This window comes from Bison bison, unplaced genomic scaffold (genome assembly GCF_000754665.1).
Source record: "Bison bison bison isolate TAMUID 2011002044 unplaced genomic scaffold, Bison_UMD1.0 scf7180017864062, whole genome shotgun sequence".
Lineage (NCBI taxonomy): Eukaryota > Metazoa > Chordata > Mammalia > Artiodactyla > Bovidae > Bison > Bison bison.
In genome coordinates this window covers 151,021-168,098 of record NW_011494634.1, presented here as the reverse complement: position 1 = coordinate 168,098, position 17,078 = coordinate 151,021, and the positions used below count along the sequence as shown (strand labels likewise).

General features: G+C 36.8%; 1 pseudogene; it reads left to right on the top strand.

The window, feature by feature from the left end:
- The first annotated feature begins 12,525 nt into the window (after positions 1 to 12,525).
- Positions 12,526 to 13,466, top strand: LOC104985877 (annotated as a pseudogene).
- Positions 13,467 to 17,078: the final 3,612 nt, after the last annotated feature.

The following is a 17,078-nucleotide window of genomic DNA, read 5'->3' as shown; positions in this document are numbered from 1 at the left end:
TGCTTCAGTCGTGTCCGACTCTGTGCGACCCCATAGACGGCAGCCCAACAGGCTCCCCCGTCCCTGGGATTCTCCAGGCAAGAACACTGGAGTGGGTTGCCATTTCCTTCTCCAATGCATGAAAGTGAAAAGTGAAAGTGAAGTCGCTCAGTCGTGTCCAACTCTTAGCGACCCCATGGACTGCAGGCTACCAGGCTCCTCCATCCATGGGATTTTCCAGGCAAGAATACTGGAGCAGGTTGCCAGTTCCTACTCCAGGGGATCTTCCTGATCCACGGATCAAGCCCGCATCTCTTGCATCTCCTACATTGGTACGTGGATTCTTTATCTCTAGTGCCACCTTTTCGGAGAAGGCAATGGCACCCCACTCCAGTACTCTTTCTTGCCTGGAAAATCCCATGGACGGAGGAGCCTGGTAGGGTGCAGTCCATGGGGTCGCTAAGAGTCGGACACGGCTGAGCGACTTCACTTTCACTTTTCACTTTCATGCATTGGAGAAGGAAATGGCAACCCACTCCAGTGTTCTTGCCTGGAGAATCCCAGGGACGGGGTAGTCTGGTGGGCTGCTGTCTATGGGGTCGCACAGAGTTGGACACGACTGAAGCGACTTAGGAGCAACAGCAGCAGCAGCAGTGCCACCTTTTAGACATATCAATTCTTTTCATCTGTTTGGACTCAAGTAGTCTGCCAAAAACACTTAAAAACTCAAATATTTTTTCAGAGAAGATACATACACAGATTTATTCAGAAAAAGTCATCTCTACCTCAATATTTAATTTTTTTATCATCATACTCAACAGAGCATGCTGATATTTTATTCTTCTCTGAATCTCACTCCAGCCCTCAGTGAATGATTGTTTTTTTATAATCTATTTTTGGCAAATTTGTAAATGTAAATACTTTGTAATTAAAGCTTATTTTCAGATTTTTTGACTAGTGTATTGCATTTGCCCATTACAATTTGCTTATATATGCATCGAATATATTTCTAAGTATTACCTACTATGCCATATAAAATTATTCAACACTTGATCCCATGGAGTATTTATACTCCTGTGTGCCAAAGGAAAATAACTAATAATTATGAAGAAATCTTATGAGGATATGAAATATAAGAAACCCATTCCCAAAGGATCACAAATTTATATGTTATACAAGAGTTCTCTCTATGCACTAAATATTTGAAAAGATATAATTATATATATATATATATTCTTTTTTTATGTTACTTTAAACTATATCTCCAGAGAATTCAGTTTTGATTCCTCTAATATGTTTGCCCTCCCACACATTCATGTTTTGAAATCCTATGTTTTGGAAACAGAAAAAGGAAAAAAAGAATCATTCTTATTGGTAGTAAAAAGTGACCATGTAAGTCAGTGTAAGAATGTAGCCTGTCATGGAAAAGAGTTGTGCCTCATACTGAATGAACCATTATTAATTCTCTAGACATTTCATGTTCTGTATGCAATTCCATTTCTATTCTAAAAGCTTCCTTTCATTAGTGTTTGTGTTATTTTTTATTGGGTCTTAAATTGATATTTCCTAATAAGTAAACATTCTCCACTTCTTCTGTGTTAATTAAATATTTATGTCTCTCACCAGACTTTCTTGCAACTTGTGGCCCAGTGAATAAATTCTGTTCGAAGAATGTAAATCAAGATACTTTGTGCAAATTCCAGGAATTATTCTTTGATAAACAGTGTTCTCCCTTTTCCTCCACTCTAGCCTATCTCACTATTGTTATGCAGATGTGATGGCTAGCTATTTGGCACATTGCTGATGAGTAATTACAGTAGGAATGGTGAATAAACAAGATATTAATAGAACTCATCCAGCTTCCTGACAGCATTGCAGGGATATTAGCTTAAAACCTCTAAGTCTTCATTGAATATTTTCATCCTACCAGTCTGAACATTTCAAAGGGACAAAAATAAAATTTTTTGTTTGTTTAAACTGCTGTAATATTTGTCTTTCTCATACCCTGCCAAGTCTCTGTTACACACTTCAGTTCTAAACCAATTTGGCATCTGTTGAAAAATCCCATACATAATTTATACTGTTGACAGCTTCTTGGAGAGCAAATGTGTTAATGGAAAATACTCTTAATTTTATTTTATCTGAAAATATCTTTATTTCTCCTTCATTTTTGAAGGGTAGTTTCACTGTACAGAATTCTGGGTTGACAATTGTTTTTTTCTTTCAGAACACTATAAAGATTGCCTTTTGTTTTCTGGCCTCCAGTGTTTATGAAGAAGTTAGAAATTTTTTATGCCATTGTTCCCCAGTGTTCATAGTTTGTAATTAGTCTTTCTTTTCTGGCCACATTAAATATTTTCTCATTATTTTTGGTGTTTAGTAGTTGGATCATGAGATACTTAGGTCTTTTATTATACTTGGAATTAGTTTGACTTTTGATTATGTAAATGTATGCTGTTCTTCAAATGCAGGAACTTTGAAGCCATTGGTTCTTCAAAATTATTAAATGTTCAAGTTACCCATTCAGTTGAGTTCAGTTCAGTCGCTCAGTCGTGTCCGACTCTTTTCAACCCCATGAATCGCAGCAGGCCAGGCCTCCCTGTCCATCACCAACTCCCGGAGTTCACTCAAACTCACGTCCATTGAGTCGATGATGCCATCCAACCATCTCATCCTCTGTGGTCTCCTTCTCCTCCTGCCCTCAATCTTTCCCAGGATAAGGGTCTTTTCCACTGAGTCAGCTCTTCTCATCAGGTGTCCAAAGTATCGGAGTTTCAGCTTTAGCATCAGTCTTTCCAATGAACACCCGGGACCGATCTCCTTTAGGATGGACTGGTTGGATCTCCTTGCAGTTCAAGGACTCTCAAGAGTCTTCTCCAACACCACAGTTCAAAAGCATCAATTCTTTGGCTCTCAGCTTTCTTTATAGAATTCTCACATCCATACTTGACCACTGGAAAAACCATAGCCTTGACTAGACAGACCTTGGTTGGCAAAGTAATGTCTCTTCTTTTTAATATGCTGTCTAGGTTGGTCATAACTTTCCTTCCAAGGAGTAATTGTCTTTTAATTTCATGGCTGCAGTCATTGTCTGCAGTGATTTTGGAGCCCAGAAAAATAAAGTCAGCCATCCTTTCCACTGTTTCCCCATCTATTTGCCATGAAGTGATGGGACCTGATGCCATGATCTTAGTTTTCTGAATGTTGAGCTTTAAGCCAACTTCAGGGAAGGCACTGTATAAATTTCTATTACTTCACTGACAATCTTGTCAGAGTTTCTCCTTAAAACTGTTGAATAAAGCAAAAAAAAAAAAAAATGGAAGAAGTAATAAAAGAAGGGAAAGGAAGAGGGAAAATGAAAGTAAAGACAAAAAAAATAAGGAGTGAAGGAGGGAGAACAATGAAATAGACAGGAATTCGAAGGTAATCTTAGTTGGATCTCAGAATATTACCATTCAAACTTTTAGTATTGATGTTGGATTTGTAATTAATTTTACTAAAACTCAACTAATAGAATTGATGCTACTTATTAGCACCAATAGGTTAGCAAAATGAAAGTGAAAAGTGAAATGATTAGTTGCTCAGGGTGACCAACTCTTTGCTGCCCTATGTGTTATAGCCCATCCAGGTCCTCTGTCCATGGAATTCTCCAGGCAAGAATATTGGAATAGTCAAAGGTAGTTATACCTTTATCTTATCTTCAGTAGTCTCCTTTTCTTGATGTATATCTGAGTTTCTGACCTGTATATCATTTGCCTTTTTCCTAAAGAACTTTGTTTAACAGGGCAAGTCTGTTGCAAATGGATTCTCTGTTTTTATTTCTCTTAGCCCACTTGAGCTGCTATAACAAAATATTATAAATTGAGTGGCTTGAACAGCAAACATGTATTTCTCAAAATCCCAGAGGCTGAAAAGTGTAAGATCTAGGTGCTGCAGATTCAGTGTCTAAGGGGTTTCCCAGGTGGTTCAATAGGTAAAGAATCCGCCTGCTAATGCAGGAGATGCAGGAGACTCAGGTTCGATCACTGGGTCAGGAAGATCCCTTAGAGTAGGAAATGGCAGTTCACTCCTGTATTCTTGCTTGGAAAATTTCACGGATAGAGGAGCCTGGTTGGCTACAGCCCATAAGGTTGCAAAGTCCTGGACACGACTGAGCACAGCACAGGGCAAGGAGTCCCTGCTACATATTAATAGATTTAATAGTCTTTCCATCATGTCCTCACATGGCAGAAGGGATCGGGGATGCTCTCTGAGGCCTCTTTAAATGGGCACTAGTCCCATTTCTGAGGGTCTCTCCTTATAAGCATCACGTTTAAGCCCCACTTCAAATATCATTCCACTTGGTATTCAGTTTCAACATATCAATTTTGTTGTTGTTATTGTTCAGTCACTAGGTTCTGTCCGACTCTGTGACCAGATGACACAAACTTTCCAGTCTGTGGCAGTTTCTCTCAGCAAGCTATTATTTATTCTTCACCTTTGAAGGATGTTTTATCTGAGTATTTATTTCTTTCAAAAAATTAAGTAGTTCACTCCTCTCTTCTTGCTTTCAGTTTCTTTTTTTTTTTTTTTTAATTTTTTTCTCTAATTTTATTTTATTTTTAAACTTTACATAATTGTATTAGTTTTGCCAAATATCAAAATGAATCCGCCACAGGTATACATGTGTTCCCCATCCCGAACCCTCCTCCCTCCTCCCTCCCCATACCATCCCTCTGGGCCGTCCCAGTACACCAGCCCCAAGCATCCAGCGTCATGCATCGAACCTGGACTGGCAACTCGTTTCCTACATGATATTTTACATGTTTCATTGCCATTCTCCCAAATCTTCCCACCCTCTCCCTCTCCCACAGAGTCCATAAGACTGTTCAATACATCAGTGTCTCTTTTGCTGTCTCGTACACCGGGTTATTGTTACCATCTTTCTAAATTCCATATATATGCGTTAGTATACTGTATTTATGTTTTTCCTTCTGGCTTACTTCACTCTGTATAATAGGCTCCAGTTTTATCCACCTCATCAGAACTGATTCAAATGTATTCTTTTTAATGGCTGAGTAATACTCCATTGTGTATTTCTAATGAGAAACTATAACTCCTATCCAATTTCTCTTTAGAGATTTTTTTTTTTTTCTGGCTTTTTTTTTTCAAGATTTTTATTTGTGTCCAGTTTTTTGTGGTTTGAATATGTTATGACTAAGTGTAGTTTTATTTAGTTAGTTAGTTTTGGTGGAAGGTGTTGTAAGGGGAAGTGAGAAGTGTTTATCCTGTTTGGTCTTGTCTTAAATTTCTAGATCTGAGATTTTGTGTTTGACATTAATGTTGAAAAGTTCTCAGTCATTGTCACTTCAAATATGTCTCTGGCTCTGTTTTTCCTTTGTTCTCCTAGTTTTCCAATCAAACATGTGTTGCATGTTTTGAAATTGTCCATTACTTCTTAGATGCTGGGCTTTTTTTTTTTTTTCTTTTTGCTTGATTGTTTTTATCCTTTTTCTCTTTGTATATCAGTTTGGGGATTTTCTATTGACCTGTCTTCAAGCTTGCTAAATTTTTCTTTGGCTATGTATAGGAGACAGGAAGAATAAAAGAAAAGCAGGCCCCGGCAAGGGCCGCAAAATAAATGTATAATTATTGATAAACTGGATGCTATAAAGCATGAGACTCTTGGAACAAGTCCAGAGGGAACAGTTCATAATCTTGAAAACCAGATATGATCCTGGGGTCGGAAATCTGACCCCAGACTATTTCTCAACTGGTGTCGCGGAATAACATGTTTTACATATCTGGTGGAAAATCTATAGATAAGAATATTAGTCTTAGTTACTGATGTGTTATTGATTACTGTTCCCTAATTACTCAATGGTTAATGATCATTTTGTTCTTTGGCCCTGAAGGCCACATGAGTTATAGTTTAACTCCCTGCATATTCTTTCCTTCACGGCTGAAAGTATAATGAAGCTGGCTTGGATTCAGTTTCGGGACCTTCACCTTGGAGCGGTGTTGGTCCCCTGATCCTACTTTTCTCTGGATTCTTGTGTCTCATTTCTCATTCTCTTGCCGTATCGCACTTTCGGAAACCCTGCTTATCTAGCTAGTCTCGACAGCTATGTTCAGTCTACTAATGAGTTCATAAAAAGCATTCTTTATTTTCACTATGTGTGTATGTGTTTGTTAAGTCACTTCATTCGTGTCTGATTCTTTGCAACACTTTGGACCATAGTCTTCCAGGTTCCTCTAATCCAGGCAAGAATACTGGCGTGGGTTGCTATGCCCTCCTCCAGGTGATCTCGACCCAGGGATTGAACCCATGTCTCTTATGTCTCCTGCATTGGCAGGTGGGGTCTTTACCACTAGTGTCACCTGGGAAGCCCTCTTTTCACTCTACTTTTTTCAATACTGACATTTTCTTTTGATTCTTAGAGTTTTCTTCTCTCTGGTTATATTTTCATGGAGTTCTTCGTGTTTATCTAGATTTTCCATTATAGCCTTTAACATATTAATTTTAACATCAGTTCTGTGATTCTGTTTTTGGTGATTGCCTTCCCACTTCTGTCTGTAGTTTTTTTCTCCTTTTGGCATGATTTGTAATTTTGTGTTGAAGGCAGGAAATGATCTGTCTAGTAACAGGAACTAAGGTAAATAGGCCTTTAATGTGAGGTATTCTATTGATCTTGCTAGAAGTAGGTTTTATTTAGTGGTTGCTATAGCAATTGGTGCTAGCAGGGTCGAATTCCTCTAGCATTCTTTATTGTGAATCTCTTGTTGATTTGGGGTTTTCTTAAGCACTCCTCTTCAGAAAGTGTCTGCATCTTGCACTGTTTCCGCTATAATTCAGTTGTACCAGAGCTCTGTTGATGTTGTGTCAAGCTGTGGGAGAGGGTAAGCATTCTATAATTTTATAATGAAATCTGATTTTATTAGGCTATCATCATCACAGTGTCTTTGGTGATCCAACTTTTTTCCACTTTTAGGCAGGACAAGTTTGTTGGGGGCTAGAGTGTGAGAAATGCCCTTTCATCAGGTGTGATAGTTTTCTGGTAAAGTCTTGTGCTGTGGAAAGTAGGCCTTTATATATGGAAATGCTCTGGTAACATTTCATGATAACTCATCTCTGTTCCATTCTAGAGTCAAAAGGGGATCTTCCCTGGCTGTTCACTCTGAGAATTTGGTGGAGTCCTAGAAGGTAAAACCCACAGCAATCCTGCTCTGCTGCCGAAGAATACAGCTTCTAGGAGTTTCTCACTTTCACACTACCCCACAGGCATTTCCCTGTAGACATTCAGCATGTATAAATTTATCAATTTGAAGAATTGAAGCATTCCTGTCAGCTTATGGCTTTGTCTCCAGATAAGCAGGTCTTGGCTTCCTCTCTCTGGGTAGGCCTGTTTCTCCTGATTTTGTTGTGGTGGTTTGCCTTGCTACCTCAGTTCTCTAATAGGACAAGAAAGCCATTGATCTTCAATTTTTTCTGCTTTTTCTGGTAATAGAGACATGAGTGATGACTTCTCAGATCTTTACGTGTTGAATTAAAACTGGAAATCCTCCAGGTGTGCTCTGAACCTAATTCTTAACCCTTCATATACTCACATTTATATTAATGTATCTTGATTATAGTTTTATGCCCATTACATAAAAGCATGCTTGACACATTTCAAGCACATGAAAAATATGTATTCAAGGAAGGAATGAATAAATTTCTAAATAAATGAAGGTAAAAAGATTGCATGGTGACTTCAATATAGTGTATTTTGTTGAAAAATTCCTGAGAGTGTAGTTAAAGGAGATAGGAAAAAAGTCTGTATCCATATTGACATGTCTTTGGTTTATTGTTTACTAACAAACCAAAGATCCAAAGGGAAACTCTGCCTTTGAATCTGAATGTCTTGGAGAAATTTGTTTACTCTTTAGGATATTTCCTGGAAATAAACAACCCTAATCACTTGCTAGGATAAACAGTTGTTTAATTTTAGTGCTATGCTGTATTATTATTAAATTAAATATTGTGAATATAAAGAATAAAGGAGATATTTGGATAGTCTATAAATTGCTGATCTGAGCTACAAATGGATAATCACAAAGGGTCTACATGTGTTAAATTTATTGGTTTTGCCATATATCAACGTGAATCCACCACAGATATACACGTGTTCCCCATCCTGAACCCTCCTCCCTCCTCCCTCCTCCCTCCCCATACCATCCCTCTGAGTCCTCCCAGTGCACCAGCCCGAAGCATCCAGTATCATGCATCAACTCTGGACTAGGGACTCATTTCACATATGATATTATACATGTTTCAATGCCATTCTCCCAAATCATCCCACCCTCTCCCTCTCCCACAGAGTCCAAAAGACTGTTATATACATCAGTGTCTCTTTTGCTGTCTTGTATACAGGGTTATTGTTACCATCTTTCTAAATTCCATATATATGCCTTAGTATACTGTATTGGTCTTTTTCATTCTGGCTTACTTCACTCTGTATAATCAGCTCCAGCTTCATCCACCTCATTAGAACTGGTTCAAATATATTCTTTTTAATGGCTGAGTAATACTCCATTGTGTATATGTACCACCACTTTCTTATCCATTCATCTGCTGATGGACAACTAGGTGGCTTCCATGTCCTGGTTATTATAAACAGTGATGTGATGAACATTGGGGTACATGTGTCTCTTTCAATTCTGGTTTCCTCAGTGTGTATGCCCAGCAGTGGGATTGCTGGGTCATATGGCAGTTCTAGTTCCAGTTTTTTAAGGAATCTCCACACTGTTCTCCATAGTGGCTGTACTAGTTTGCATTCCCACCAACAGTGTAAGAGGGTTCCCTTTTCTCCACACCCTCTCCAGTATTTATTGCTTGTAGACTTTTGGATCGCAGCCATTCTGACTGGCGTGAAATGGTACCTCACTGTGGTTTTGATTTGCATTTCTCTGATAATGAGTGATATTAAACATATTTTCATGTGTTTGATAGCCATCTGTATGTCTTTCAAGAAATGTCTGTTTAGTTCTTTGGCCCATTTTTTAATTGGGTCATTTATTTTTCTGGAACTGAGCTGCAGGGGTTGCTTGTATATTTTTGAGATTAGTTGTTTGTCTGTTGCTTCATTTGCTATTATTTTCTCCCATTTTGAATTTTAAAAATTACCTATTTCACTGTGACTCCATGGAAGGAAAAAAAAAAAAATCTGAGTGCTTCATTCTTCAACAGAAATATAAGGAATGTGAACATTAACAGAACATATTTTTTACCTAAGTAATTCTATTTATTTACCTTTATGAGAAACGCTGGGCTAGAAGAAGCACAAGCTGGAATCAAGATTGCTGCGAGAAATATCAATAACCTCAGATATGCTGATGACACCACCCTTATGGCAGAAAATGAAGAGGAACTAAAGAGCCTCTTGATGAAAGTGAAAGAGGAGAGTGAAAAAGTTGGCTTAAAGCTCAACATTCAAAAACTAAGATCATGGCATCTGGTTCCATCATTTCATGGCAAATAGATGGGGAAACAGTGGAAACAGTGTCAGACTTTATTTTTTTGGGCTCCAAAATCTCTGAAGATGGTGATTGCAGCCATGAAATTAAAAGATGCTTACTCCTTGGAAGGAAAGTTATGACCAACCTAGATAGCATATGAAAAAGCAGAGATATTACTTTGCCAGCAAAGGTCCGTCTAGTCCAGGCTATATGGATGTGAGAGTTGGACTGTGAAGAAAGCTGAGGACTAAAGAATTGATGCTTTTGAACTGTGGTGCTGGGGAAGGCTCTTGAGAGTCCCTTGGACTGCAAGGAGATCCAACCAGTCCATCCTAAAGGAGACCAGTCCTGGGTGTTCATTCGAAGGACTGATGCTGAGACTGAAACTCCAATACTTCGGCCACCTCATGTGAAGAGTTGACTCATTGGAAAAGACCCTGATGCTGGGAGGGATTTGGGAGGCAGGAGGAGAAGGAGACGACAGAGGATGAGATGGCTGGATGGCATTATCGACTCAATGCACATGAGTTTGGATGGACTCTGGGAGTTGGTGATGGACAGGAAGGCCTGGTGTTCTGTGATTAATGGGGTCGCAAAGAGTCGGACACGACTGAGTGACTGAACTGAACTGAACTGGAAAGTAACAGTTTGTAAGTTTCAGCGTATTTTGCAAACTGATATATAAATCCACATATTATTGAAAATAAATAAAAAATTCTAAGCTTGCTTAATGTTAATAGATTTAAATTTAATTCTTCAGATTTTATTTTAATTGTAGGTGGTCTGAAATTGATTTATTAAATGTCACCATTTTTAAATAAGTTTTATCATGCTTTTGAAAGGAGGGAATTTCCTTTCAGTTTTTAATGTAAATACAAATAAGATTAATAAACTTTCTATATATATTATACATATAAGATATATAAACACTGTTCCAGTGTATATCGAGTATTATGGAGCAATAGGAAAGCTAGGTCCAATTTAATTCTGACTTGGGATGATAGATCTGTTTCTGACTCAAGTAACTATTTCCATTACAATACAGTTAGTTTCCTCAGAAATTATCCTTTAGATTTGGGAAAATGTGTACAAATACTATGAAGATGTTATTATATTTTGATACTAAAAGACAGAATTTTCAGAGCCTTAAATATTCCCTGGATAAAACTTTATATTTCATAATGTCTCTGGTAAATTTTTATTAATTCATGAGTTGTCATTCTTATGTAGCTTTGTTGACACTATTTATCCTACATAAAAGGCTTTATTCTACTTCCTACTCTGTCTCCAATGCCCAACTGAGGATCCATCCTCTCTTTAAACATTCTCTCTTGTTCATCTCCCCAACAGTCCCAAGCCCCAGAGAAATCTCTCCTAGTCTCTAATGCCATATAGTAAACATGAGTCTTATTTGCCCTTAAGTTCATGGGGCATTGTACACTGCTACATGCACACATGCATCCTGTCTCCTCAAAACATTCAGTTCAGTTCAGTCTCTCATTCGTGTCTGACTCTTTGCGACCCAATGAATTGCAGCATGCCAGGCCTCCCTGTCTATCACCAACTCCCAGAGTTCACTCAAACTCACGTCGGTTGAGTTGGTGATGCCATCCAGCCATCTCATCCACTGTCGTCTTCATTTCTCCTCCTGCCCCCAATCCCTCCCAGCATCCCTCAAAACATTGGTAAACTGCAATTCTCTTAGACAGTGTCATATACCTTTACAGTGTACAACAGTGCATTCTTCATAGACCTATAAAAATTGGTTAATTAATGTCTGTTATAAATGGTGAAGTCACCAAAGAAGCATAACTGATAATGAAGTCATCAAAGCAGAGGCTTCCTCTCAAGGGATGACATGTTTATACCTAGGAGGATCCATGACATTTAACTTAGTATGAGCTTATAAAATTCTCAGCCACATAATCAACTTCATTTGATGTGGCTTGACTTTTGATTTACCATATTTTCAGGGCAGTCAGTATTGCCTGTAAGTGTCTGAAACCTTGCTCAGACACAGATCATTAGAGTAAAATTTACTAGAGCTTCTCTTTTTTATTCACCTCAGTAAAGATAAATTACATATTTGCTGCCTTGATCTATAGATCAGTTTAAAAGCCAAGAGGTAAATAGAATTCTTATCGTAAGAGAAATTCAATCTTAATGGTAAATCTTTGTCTTTACTATCTTCCCTTTCTGCTTTGCCTCTATTCTCCCTTTTCTCTTCCTTTTATTCTTCTACCATATTTCGTTTTCCCTCATGCTGAACCCTTACTAATTTTGCATATTGCTTTATTATTCTCTTCCCATTTTCAAAACTATAATCTGAAGAAACATTAAATCTGATTAATTTTGTTCAAGTCAGGTTCTCTATGTAATCAGATAAGTTTAATTTTGGAATAGGCCATGGTACAAGAGAAGAGTGACAGAAAAAGAGAGGTGGTGGAAATAGGGACAAAATATATTACGCTAATTTACAAAACAAATCAAAAAGAACTGTAGGAAATAGCTTTAGTTAGTTGAGTAGATTGGTAAAAGGCCAAACCGAAGAGATATGAACATTATTATACTGAATTATTTCCACTATGTATCTTAAGCCTAAAGCTGGGTTTCTGTTTTCAACCATCACACACATTTATATACCATTTGCTTCTTGCTTCTCTGTTGCCCCCACTGTCAGCTTCTTGAGGCAATGCTATTTACGTAATCATCAGCAAGACTGAGTGTAAGTAATATGATGCGTTCATACCTACATATTAAGAAAAAATCAAATTTTTTCACCTACATATTCATCTCTTCATTTCATTATCATAAATATAACTAAACCAGAATATAAAAGTGACATAAGGTACTTTTTTATTTCATCAAATTTGTACAACATATTTGCTTTTACTCAAAAGAAAAGTAACAGCTTTCGCTAGTTTGCCTTATCCAAAGTAATCATATCCAAAAAGTACTCCTTTAGCAATTACTAATGTTTTGACATTGTCATCTTCATGTTTTCTGGTCCTTTTGCATAATTTTTTTCTCAATATTTTCACCAGACCAGAAGCAGATCAGGAGGCAATAATGGAAAACCGTATATCAGTGACAGTGTTTATCTTAGTAGGATGACAGAGGACCCCAAATTGAAGATTGTGCTATTTATCTTCCTGCTTCCTGCTTCCTGCTATTTGTTAAGCATCTCAGGCAACTTGACTATCATTACCCTCATTTTGCTTGATTCTCATATCAAGACTCCTATGTATTTCTTCCTTTGAAATTTTTCCTTCTTAGAAATTTCCTATACAACAGTCTGTATTCCCAAATTGCTTGCTAGCATGGCAACTGGTGACAAAACCATTACCTATAACTGTTGTGCAGCTCAGTTATTCTTTGTTTTCCTTCTTGGTGCATCTGAATTTTATCTCCTGGCTGCCATGTCCTATGATCGTTATGTTGCCATCTGTAAACCCTTGCATTATACAACCATCATGAGCAACAAAATCTGTATCCAGCCGGTCCTTAGCTCTTGGATGGCTGGTTTCCTCATCATTTTTCCAGGACTCATTTTAGGCTTAACCTTGGATTTCTGTAACTCCAATGTCATTGATCATTTCTACTGTGACACTGCTCCTCTCCTGCAAATCTCCTGCACAGATACACATTTGTTTGAAATGCTGAGTTTCATCCTAGCCCTGATGACTCTACTGATCACTTTGGTATTAGTGATTCTATCATACACATATATTGCCCTGACAATAATAAAAAGTCCTTCTGCCAACCAGAGAAAAAAGGCTTTTTCCACTTGTTCTTCTCACATGATTGTCATCTCCCTCTCATATGGCAGCTGCATCTTTATGTACGTGAAACCCTCAGCCAAACAGAGGCTCTCCTTAGTGAAGGGAGTCGCGGTTCTCAATATCTCTGTTGCCCTACTTTTGAACCCCTTTATTTATACTCTACGGAACCAGCAGGTGAAGCAAGCATTTAAAAACTTGCTACAAAGACTTCTGTCTTTATTCAAGTAAAATCATAGTGAGTTATATGAGGGAAATTAATAATTAGGGAAATTAGTAAAGGAGGAACTTGGATTTGTTCCCAGCTTCCTTATTCTACTACTTATTATTTGTCCTTTCACTTCTTTCTGAAGTGTCATGGTGTTTACATTTAGCTGTTTTATGTCAATCATGTTTTCCATTTAAAAATATCAAAACTTTCTTTTTCTGTTACATTATAAGCATTCTCAAATTTGATCCCTTCAACTCCTCTTCTTTCACTTAAGTGTAACACTATTTGAAAGGTTATTTCAATAAAATATATGTATTTCTCATGGAGACTGTAAAGTATTTCTATATATGTTCAGAAAATTTTGTTCTCATATTTGAGTTTCTGTAAAAGCTTAATACGTTCAAAACAATGGTATGATATGGCTTCTTGAGACTATTTATTTATGTCCTGGCTTTATGTCCTTTGCACATTTTCTATTGTTTTTAAAGAAATGTATGAAAAGAGGGATGTTGAGATTAAACTATTTCTTTTTGTCTTTAGACAAATAAAATGTTATTTTCTTGTCTTTATATTTTAAAAAAATCACTCACACTATGCTTGGGTAATAAAAAAATCTTATGGCATATTTCTGTTACATTTTATTCTATGTAGTTAATAAATATTGAGTCATATATGTGTACTGTATCTAGGTAACTTTGATTAAGAATAAAATGCAGCCCAGTGAGATCACATTTAGTACTTTATCAGCTATTCTCTGTTCATTTTGGAACTATGTTCCTTAGATTCTAAGTAATAGCATAAGTATGTAACTAAAAATAATAATGCAATGATAACCAGCTTATTTTGAGATATTATAATGTCTAATTGAAAGTGTAATTATTGAGTGCAAAGAGTAATGTTAATTATTAATTCATTTATATTATTGCATATATTCACATACACTGTTGGGAAAACAAAAACAAAGCACAGCACAGGAGGTTTTTTTTTTTTTTTTAAAGAATCATATAATTCATTTGTAAATAAGATTAATCATAACAGAAACAAAAAATCAAATAAATTTATTTAATTGTACTAAGGAATAAGCAACGGTTAGAACTGTACATGGAACAACAGACTGGTTCCAAATTGGGAAAGGAGTACATCAAGGCTGTATATTGTCACCATGCTTATTTAACTTATATGAAGAGTGCATGTGAGAAATGCCAGGCTGGATGAAGCACAAACTAAAATCAAGATTGCCAGGAGATCTTTTGGACTCTGTGGGAAGGGGCGAGGGTGGGGTGATTTGGGAGAATGGCATTGAAACATGTATAATATCATGTGTGAGATGAATCGCCAGTCCAGAGTTGATGCATGATACTGGATGCTTGGGGCTGGTGCGCTGGGATGACCTAGAGGGATGGTATGGGGAAGGAGGAGGGAGGGGAGTTCAGGATGGGGAACACGTGTATACCTGTGGTGGATTCATGTTGACGTATGGCATGTAAAGTAATTAACATCCAATTTAAATAAATTAATTAAAAAAAGATTGCTGGGAGAAAATCAATAACCTCAGATATTCAGATGACACCATACATATGGCAGAAAGCGAAGAACTAAAGCACCTCTTGATGAAAGTGAAAGAGCAGAGTGACAGAGTTGGCTTAAAACTCAACATTCAGAGAACTAAGATCATAGCATCTGGTCCCATTACTTAATGGAAAACAGATGGGGACGCAATGGAACCAGTGATAGACTTTATTTTTTGGTGGCTCCAAAATCATTGCAGATGGTAACTGTAGCCATGAAATTAAAAGATGCTTGCTCCTTGGAAGAAAAGTTATTACCAAACTAGATAGCATATTTAAAAGAAGAGACAAAATTTTGCCAAAGGTCTATCCAGTCAAAGCTATGGATTTTCCAGTAGTCATATATGGATATGAGAGTTGGACTATAAAGAAAGCTGTGTGCTGAAGATTTGATGCTTTTGAACTGTGGTGTTGGAGAAGACTCTTGAGATTCCCTTGGACTGCAGGGAGATCTAACGAGTTCATCCTAAAGGAAATCAGTCCTGAATATTCATTGGAAGGACTGATGCTGAAGCTGAAACTCCAATACTTTGCCCATGTGATGAGAAGAACTGACTCATTTGAAAAGACCCTGATGCTGGGGAAGAGTGAAGGCAGGAGGAGAAGGCGGCAGCAGAGGATGAGATGGTTGGATGGCATCACCGACTCAATGGACATGAGTTTGAGTTAGCTCCGGAAGTTGATGATGGACAGGAAAACCTGGTGTGCTAAAGTCCATGGGTCTCAAAGAGTCGGACATGACTGAGCGACTGAACTGAACTGAGGAATAGAGTGTGATTATAAGCATGTAAAGTGTAATTTAAAAAGATTTCTGGTAAAATTCAAGTTGTATGTTTTAAAACTATTTAAAAGTCAGATGTCTATATATAAACTACCGTTTTATAGGAAATATAGGACTCAGAGGATCCCGTTAAATAACATCATAAGGATCCAGCTGTTCAATTTAGAAAATGACATATTGTGTATTAAAATAATCTAATTATTTCAGCATACCAAAAGCATAGAAAAAAGGAATGCTTGGGAATATTATTCTAGATTAAAATAATGTAAGATACATATCCATCAACTGAACATGTAGATCTCAGAGTCATATTAACCTAACCAAGAAAACTGCAAAGTGGCATTTTTTAAGTGCCTGGTTAATTTTAAAATACGCAAAATGTGATAATGTCATTAGAATTATGTCTTTAAATTCCTTCTCTGTTAAACAATGGAGTACATAGTGTTGCCATAGAGTTGTCTTGTTTGTTTCAAAATTGTGCACTAAAAAATATTACAGTGATATCAACTAAACAAAAATACTATAATGTTTATAATAGTTGAAGCTGAAAGATGGGTTCACTGGCATTATTTATACTATGCTCTCAATAGTGTATATTTATAAATTTTCATTATACATATTTTATAATAAAATCAGCTTAGAAAAATATGGTGTATGACATGGTTAATGTTCCAATTTACATAATTTTTTTCAACTATCTCCCAATTTATTTGACACATTTGATTAACTTATATATGCCCTTTTCTTACATTTTCAAATACAAAAACAATAAAGAAAACACATTTTAGTGGATAAATGAAAAGGGGAAAACTAAGCATGCATTAATTATATGAAAATTCTTATTCCATTACATAATGTTTACTGTAACCAGTACCTTAAAGTCCATAAAATTCTAAACACAAAACACCCCAACTTCTTCAACTATTGCAGGTGATATTAAGGACAGTTACACAAGGATAGTTATCACAGGCACTTTTTATTTGTAAGACTTTCCTTCCAGATACCTAAAGCAGCCTGCTGTAGTAAGGTAGGCAAAAAAAATATATATCATTTAATATCATTTAGATAATTAATAAGAACCACCATTTCTGTTCCAGGCATCATCCTAGGGGTCTACATAAACTAGTTGAATGTTCAAAATCAAAAGAAAACAGAACAAACTATCCTCTATCATTAATTATTTTATCTTGTGAGAAAGGTGAACTTCAATGAGCTACAGTAAAATTTCCAGAATCCCATTTGTTATTAAGACAGACAGAGGAGGCGGTTCTAAGATGGCAGAG